Source organism: Tauraco erythrolophus, chromosome 2, assembly GCF_009769465.1.
Source record: "Tauraco erythrolophus isolate bTauEry1 chromosome 2, bTauEry1.pri, whole genome shotgun sequence".
NCBI classification, from domain to species: domain Eukaryota; kingdom Metazoa; phylum Chordata; class Aves; order Musophagiformes; family Musophagidae; genus Tauraco; species Tauraco erythrolophus.
In genome coordinates this window covers 124,678,858-124,687,736 of record NC_141466.1, presented here as the reverse complement: position 1 = coordinate 124,687,736, position 8,879 = coordinate 124,678,858, and positions in this window count along the sequence as shown.

Here is an 8,879-nt window from a genome sequence, read left to right as displayed (position 1 = left end):
TGCAAAGGCTCCCGGCCGATCCCGCCCAGCCGGCTGTTCCCAGGCCAGCCACAACCAGGGTTTCGGGTTTCTCAGGTGAGGCAAGCGCTCAGCCCCACCGAGGCTCTTTCTGTCCCTCCTACGCCTCAAGTGGTCCCTAACATCCTGGCAGTGGCCAGAGGAGGCCACCCTGGGCACTAACAATATACGTCAAATGCCCCAGCCCCGCTCACTGCGCCAGGGCAACATGCTTGCCTTGCCACCACGAAGCTGAGCACTGTGCATGGGGAGTGGGTCCTGGATTGCCCAGGAAACACAGTCATCAGCCGGCAAATCCTTCCCAGCAATGCTTCTATATCCCAAGCCATGTTTTTGTTCAGCACCAAGAACAAACAATCCCCACCAGCCGCCCTTCCCCACTGCAGAAGCCAAAGTTCAGCCAAAGGGCCATGAGATGCAGCTACACAACAGAGGAAACAACACAAAGGAGTACGTTTGAGCAACATGATAGTGGGTGAATACTCTAATTATGCCGACAAAAGAGACAAAAAAGCACATACCAGCTGACACTTGGCTGCGTCTCCACTGTGCTAACTGGCTGCAATTAATGAGACAGCGGCACTGAAGCTAGAAAGAACCCAAGCCAGAAAGAAACCTCACTGATTAATTAAAAATTAAGAGAGACCCAGATGAAAACCTCCCCCTGCTCCTTCCACTCTGCAGCCAGCCTTGGAAAAGCTTGCCAGGAGAAGGGCAGGAGAAATCTGAAAGGAAAGCAAGCCCCAAAATTCAAAGTGATGCTTCAAAACTGGCCAGAGAACTTGCAGGTTGTCGATCAACCTCATGCAAATCGTAAAACCCAGCGGCAGGTGGCCAGTGATGGCCTGAAAATGAATAGCACATCTGCGTTGCTAACATCATAGGAGACAACTTGCATAGATTTACGCTCTGCTAATGCTCGTAAGGTGTTGCAAAGCAGTGAGGATAGACAATACCTTTGATGAGCCAAGAGCTGGAGCAGGGTGAGACCTGCGCTGAGAGTAGGAAGGGTCCATAAGGGAGAAGTGGCACACAGCCAGTGTAGCTTCCCGGCTTCAGCAAAACCCTCATCCTGTGAGAAGCAAACCCTTAGCTGGGAGCTGGGATATGCAGGGGGATAAGCAGCCTTAGCTCAACTCTGGTCCTTATCTTGTCTTTTACTAAATCAAACCCAAAAAGAACCATAAACCAGAAAGGAACATAACATAAATGGGATTGAACTGCCATACAAATTGTCTCCAAGAAAATATTTGGGTCTGATCCAAGGCTCAGCAGTCAGTGGTCATCTTTTCACTGCTTCTAACAGCCTTTGGATCTGATCACTGTATAACATATCTTGTTCATTTCTTGCCAACACAGAAACCTATAAAAAAGCCAAGAAAAATCCATTAGTTTTAGACAACAATAGGGTGATAATGCTCACCGACTTCACAGCTGTTGTGGAGACTAGTAGTATTTTCAGTGCATTAAAAGACATAAACCCTGTTTTAACCACAAAGTACTATTGGTAAAAATACTCAGACATCAGAAATAATTTGCACTCGCATTACTCTGACCTCTTTCAGCTCAAACGTTAAGGTCCCAACCTCCTTAGTATGTCAGATTGATACAGGAGTCATGTATATGTATGTATATGTGAATACACATGTATAAAAATCAACATTCTACAAAAGAAACTAAAACCCTAGCCAGCTAGTCAAAGCTCTTTTGTATTAAAAGACAATGGCTTGATTTCCTCCTCAATTTGCACTAGTACAAACGCAGTTACTAATCACTCACTTATTGAGTGAGTCCTGATTGCATATTGAGTGTATTTTATTGCCTGTTCTGGGACACCCACGTCACACAAATTTAGGTGCACGTGTGTGTGCCTGGGGGCAGGAAGGTGTCCAGATGGGAGCAGAACTAAACAATGGTTTCATCTCCTGCCTCTTTTTTCTCTTTCACGGTGTTGGCACCACCACACAGCCTCACAGCTCTGTGCTGTGTTCTGTATCAGGCTTGGAAAGATGGAGAAGAGCAGTTTGGAGTGCAGTGGGAATACAAGTAGGGTAACCACCCATCACTGGGTCACTTCAGCTCATGCAGCTGTTGCCAGGCACAAAGAGGCTCCGCAAGGGGGATATGCGCTGTATGCGTTGGCTGATGTACACCTCAGACAGGTAAAACTAATGGGTCACTAAGGTGAGCCTTAACACGCTCATCATCCCCACTAAGATGCCCTGCAAACCTTTGGCAGTGGGAGATCTCCAGGCTGGTGGGGCAGCAGATCTGGAACGCGGCACTACCAACTCGCTTGACCTGCAGCCTGTGGTGCAACAGCACTGGTTGCCACAGAAATGATGAACCAGAATCTTTTTTCCACATATTTGGAACCCCTCCCCCCCCCAAAAAAAAAAGCAAATTCTGATTTTAGTGTTCATTTTTTCATGAGTGAGCGACAATTTATCCCCCGTACTGTTTGACTACGCGGTCTTCTTTCGCCCAGTATGCACCTCTTCAGCTTATCCCACCTATTTTATTAACAGAATTAGTACAAAGACTTAGACAATCTTTAGAAGACTTTCTGCCATAAACTTAATTTGCCTTCTGTGTCACTCATGGGAAATCAAGGACTGAGATAATCAATGAAGTTCACAGGAGTTCCTGAATCAAAAAAAGTCTTGAGAGAACAGAGTTTCTGTGTCAGATGCACTTAGGTGTTAATTCAGGCAAATACATTATTTTCTTCAACTGTGCTAACCCACACACTCGGTGATAATAACCTTCATGTTAGATTGCTTTGACCCACCAGCTCTGCTCAGGATTTGGAGAATGATAGATTCCAGTCCTGGCTTTTTGCCACATCAAATAAAATGAAAAAGCAATTTATATAGCCTCTTGGAGGAAAATGACAACGCTCAAAGGAAAGGTGCTCAAGATATAATTTAATTTAGGTGTGATGAGCTTCACACATCTCTCCTGGGTAAGTCAGTCAATGAAGTTTCCATCTCATCCATTAGATGGGTTAGACTATTTTAATTTTTTTTTTTTTTTAAGTCTTAGAGAGCAGGCCAGGAGATAAGGTCAAAGATATTAATAAAGGCGGTTAAAACAATGTAACACCTGAAATAATTGTGAGGTACCATCAGCCTGGGGCACATCCAGAGGGAATCTCTCTGTACCAGAGACCAACTGAGATTTCCAAAGAGCTGAGAGGTGCTGTCGATGTAAGGGAGCTAGAGATAGGCTCCTTCACCATCCCCAGGATCTGCTCCCCTTTTTGCTGACTCTCTACTGGACCCCACTTCATGCTTTTGTAGCCTCCATCAGCTTTGTGCAGCCCTGTCCCACATAACTGCGGGACCTGGAAGCAGATGTGCACGGGCAGCATGAGGGGAACAGAGTTGTATAAGAAAGTACCTGAAGCCATGGTGAAGCAGTGACTATACATCTCATGTTCATATATGAATGCAAAGATACCGCCGTCAGCTGCAGGCTTCTATACATGAAAGCACTTCTGGTCGGCACGTGGACAGCGGCCAACTCTGTGAACAGGAGAAAGGACATGAAACACACGGTGCAAAACAACAACAGACATGGTTAACATCTCTTTCTTCAGGGTTAGAGCAGTAGAATACAAATAAAATACATTTTGTTTGTATTTAGGTCCCCATCCACCATTCCTGCCTCCTGCTGCTGACCCCTCCAACATGAATGCTGCCTTTCTTCAGGGTAAAGCTCAGTATATACCTGTATCCTTACAGGGACCAGTGTCTTAACAGGGGGAAGAAAAAAAGCATCCCAGCAAAGCCGACTTGTGATTACCGCTGCCAGAGGAGGCCCATGTAGAACGTTTGCCCGACTAATAAATCTTTCTCTGCAACAAAATGCCTCGAGAGTTCAGAGGTAAAACAGCAATTTGACCCTGTCAAGATCCTCTGCGGCAGTAGAAGACAGTAAAACATGAGGTGCTACCTCGTTCTTCACCTCCCCCCGTCTCCTCCACCCACAGGGAGCCTTCCTGTATCTTGGGATATTGAGCCAAAGATAAGGTCTGCTCAGGCAGGATGAATAATTAACAGTAAGCGCTTAATGCAAACATTTCTCTTGCACCGGGCATTAATCAATCAGCTCCCTGATCTCTAATTGCTACGTTGGCTGGAGTTTTCCCTCTTTGTATAAACGCAAGGCTGACGTCACTCTGGTCCCTGCTTGTTGCGTTTTTACAACCAGAGTCAAAAGAAACCCAACCCGCTCAGCGTTGATGAACTTCAGAGGAGACAAGGAGGCAGCAAGGTTAGCTACTGTCAGCCTATTTATGAAGGAGAGAAAGAAGAAAGCTTGGAGGGAAAGGAAGAGGGATGCTATCCAAAGGGAATCGGGAAAAAGAGAGTAACGGGAGGAACAGACAAAACGAGAAAGCACTTGTTGAAGTGGGGGACAAGTGGCCATGTCACCAAGGTAGCGGGAGCGGCTGGGAAAGCAGCCTCCTTTAGCTGAAAACCCCGTTTCGAGAAAGACACTTTGAGAATCAGAAAACCAGGAAGGGTACGTAAAGCCTCTGCTGCAAAAGCATACTTGGGAAATTTGGCCATATGCTACCCGGCGATAAACATCCCTCAGCAGGCAGAGAATTAACTGAGGAGCTCGCTGCGCCCAGGCGCTTAATTAACCAAACTCCGAACAAGCCACTTAGGGTGGAAAACGGAGCAGAGCAGCCTAAACACGGCAGTAACTGACAAAGCATCTTGCTACGGGAGAGGGGTCACCAAACACCACGGGTCATCGCTGCGCCGGCGCCGCAGGCTCTTCACCGCGGGCTGGAAGGCAGCAGGACTGGCGGGTGAAAGGGGGGGAGATGCTCGGCTGGCTTCTGCCCAGGGCTCTGCACTGCCAGAGCCTTGAAGAAGAAAAGCTTGCACCTGGTTTGAAAGCAAACAAGCAATAAAAGGCTTTCCAATGCTCTGCATGATCAGAGCCCAGACTAGAGAGAGGTAAACTTAGAGATTACAGACTAATGTCACTTCAGTATGAGACAGGGCAACAGGCAAAGGTCTGAAAGCACCTTCCCATGCCTTGGCTGGCACAAACGGGCTTTTCTCCTCATCTCACTTGGCCTCCAGCAACTTCCAGGTCTTCCAGTTGTATATTTAAGACAGCCTTCGCTCTGTCTGCCCCTGTGTGATAGTTTTGGCTGAGATGGAGTTAATTTTCTTCATAATAGCTACTACGGGGCTATGTTTTGGATTTGTGCTGCAAACAGTTTGAGAATAAAGGGATGTTTTCATTATTGCTGAGCAGCGCTTACAGAGAGCCAAGGCCTTTTCTGCTCTTCACCCCACCACACCAGTGAGTAGGCTGGGGGTGCACAAGAAGTTGGGAGGGGACACAGCTGGGACAGCTGACCCCAACTGACCAAAGGGATATTCTATGCCATATGATGTCAGCATATAAAGCTGGAGGAAGAAGTAAGGGGGAGACCTTCAGAGTTACAGCATTTGTCTTCCCAAGTAACGGTTACGCGTGACAGAGCCCTGCTTTCCTGGAGATGGCTGAACACCTGCCTGCTGATGGGAAGTAGCAAAGGAATTCGTTATTTTGCTTTCCTTGTGCATGTGGCTTTTGCTTTACCTATTAAACTGTCTTTATCTCAGCCCATGAGTTTTGTCGCTTTTACTCTTCAGAGTCTCTCCCCCACCCCATTGCAGGGGAGCGAGTGAGCGAGCAGCTGCATGGTGCTCAGTTGCTGGCTGGGGTTAAACCACGACACCCTGGCAAGGGCTGAAGGTTGAGCAGTTCCTCTGGCTTGTCCAGGCCACACTGGGAAACCCAAACATAGTAAAGAAATAGGACTTGAAGACTCATAGCAAGCAAAAATTCATGTCCTCTTTTTGAATTTCAGGGCCATTGTCTGATTGAATCAAATTGTAGTGCAGTTTGGTTAAGTAATTAATTTCTTCACATACACACAAAATAAGAAGGAAATAGCAACCGATATCCTGGGTTTCAGGAGGCCTAAGGTATTTGCCTGTTCTCTACCCCACTGGTTGGTGTTCAGTGCTTCAGTCGTGAGCTCAGCTACCCCTGTGCTCCAGGGAAGTATGTTCTCACAAACATGATTTTCTCCTATTTATATTCTTAGGAATGATCTAAAATCCTAAAATGTCAATTTGCCAAGTGTCCAGAGGGACAACAAGCACCTGCCTGGAGGTTTGCAGCATTCCTCAAAGACTCTGGTAATTTCCCAGGAGAAAGTGACTAAATAAATTCAGCCTTTCATCTGCAGCTCCCAGCTAAATTGCCTTCAGTGCGTAAACTTGGGAAAACAGCCTGCAGTCTTATCTTCCTTGTTTTTCCACAGCAGGCTCAGCGACGCAGTGGAGCAAAGCCCTCTTTCAGAAGTACCTGTCCTAAACCAAGAACTTGGCTTCAAAGCCTCCATATTTCTGCAAGGGAGGAGATGTTGACTGCATTGGCTTTGGTGTTGGGTTAACTTCTTGGAAGATTCAGCTTCAGCCTCCAGGCTTCGCTGCGCTTAATGCTGCAATCTCTCTAAAGGGTAACAAGGACAAGATTTGGGTCAAACCCTTAAGCTGCTAACTGAAAGTCATTTAGGAGCCCATAATAAACTCCTGGAGTTATCTCTAATTTTTAAAGAATTTGAAAGCAAAACCTCACGGGCTAATTAAGCCTCCTCTCCTGAGCTCTCTGACTTCTATCAGCCCCAATGCTGGATTCCTCACTGTACATGTTAATGGTCGTCTTGCAAAAGTGTGGTTAATTCTCTTGACACTAATTCCAAAATACTATTTTTGAGTTAAACATACATACTACAACAATGAGATGATCTAAAATTATTTTTTTTTTAAAAAGCAATCCAAAGAAAGCCTAGCTGACACAAGAGGAGAGGGGAAAATATAAACGTCTCATTGGTTTCCAATGCTGGCAGCGTGAATGCCGCCGTAGTGATTTACGGTCCTGCTGTATGGAGCAAGGACACAGTTACATCCCCGGAGGTGAGCAACGCCAACAGCACAGCCATGAAAAATCTTGGCTCCTGTTCACAGGGCGAAGAAGGAATTCAGAGCATCTCGATAAACCTAAGTCAGGTTTCTGACCAAATCATTAGGAAATATTAAGCGGAACGCGTTCGCCTTTCTCCGCTTGCTTCCCAGCGCCAAGGCTAGGGTGGTGTGGTGAATTTTTTGTGCCTTCCTAATTTTGCTTTTAGGTGACAGGCTTGGCTGCTCTGTCAATCATGCCTTCATTAGTGTGGTCCCACTGAGGGAAACCTGCTGCGTTTTAATAGGTTCAGGTAAATCTTCCAAAGTCTGAGGATTTTATCAACTTCTGTGCTTCATCTCCTCACTGATCCCATCCTTTCATCTCATCCCATTCATTCGCTGGGAGGAGAACTCCAGCTTCAAAACTCTCCTGCTCCCACCTTTCCCATGGCTGTGCCGCTCTCTCTGCTGTTTTTCTCCAACCTGATTCGGTGAGTGATAACGTTCCCCTCGGATGCGTGGGCAAATCACGGCTTCATCTCAGCAGACAAAGGGAGGTTTACCTGGCTCCCATCATCACTGCGCTTTCCTTATGCTCACACATGAATTAAATGCCACCCCTTCCCCTAAGCACATCCCAGGCTCTCTTTGGGTTCTCTCTTTGAGCGCAGCCCATCACAGCCGTGACTCACATTCGGTTTCATGGGGAAGTGCCTCGTGCTCCCGCGAAACCTTGGCAAAACCTGGCACTTAGGTGGTGGAGCACGTCTACAGGCACACAGGTGAGCCAGGCCCTGGGAGCCTAAGTAACGTATTCACACAGACACGCACGTTGGGCTTTGTTTTTCAGACACACGTTCTCATAAATCAGTTGTTTTTCTCCTACGCTCTGAGGTGGGCTGATTCTGTGAAGCATAATCTTAAAACCTGACAAACATATTTCATGTTTCTCAAACACATGCTCAGAGCATCGCTGCGCAAATCCCCTGGCAGCTCCCCAGCGCGTGTTTCTTCATCCTCTCCCCAGTGCCTTTATCTGGGACAATTGAGGGACAGGTGGTGGCAACAGGGTTTGCTCAGCAGACATAATATCCATTGGGGAGGGAGATACGAACTGCAAATCAGAGGCTTTATCAATACAGAGGTGGATCATCGCATTAAACAGGAAGAACTAGAAAACCTTGAGGAGTCGGGAAAAAATTGAAGCAGAATGAAACTCAATATTGCAGAGTGAGGGTCGCGTGTTTGGGCATTACCAAAATGTTTACTGTGTTGGGGTGCACAATGCACGTGTGTGCCAGGAGGTGGTAACACAAAGCAAGAGACGACAAGATTTTGTCAAGAGAGGTCTGCTGAACCACCATCAGCTCACGGCTGTGCAGGAGGGAAATTTCCTCCTAACCAGTAGTACAAAAAAATATTTACAGTGGAGTCAGAGATGCCCACATCAGCGTAGATGCAACTGGTCCTACATTTACAATACATCAGTGAGATTTCTGGGATGTATTGCTTACCTCTTACCGCTGCTGTGAGCTTGTCTGCCCTAGGAATTATCTCTCGGTAGAAAATTACGCCTGTTATTTCTGAGCAAGTGGGGAAAGGAGAGCTACGTGGTGAGATGCCAAGACAGTCTAGCCAGGGGATTAGCTGCAAGGTTGTGTTTGCTCACTCCCAAGTCTTCCTGGGTCAGGTAACTCACAGTCACTGCCCCAACCTCCCCTAATAGGTGTTTAGTCATACACAGACACGAACATGGAAGTTGTCTTTCGAGTTTACACAGAAAAAGAGAGAAAAAAAGGAAGGGGAGGGGGCTTTGTGCAATTTTGTTTAGTCCAGCCCAATCAAGACGAGGTGAGTTCTGGGCACTTCCAGCCA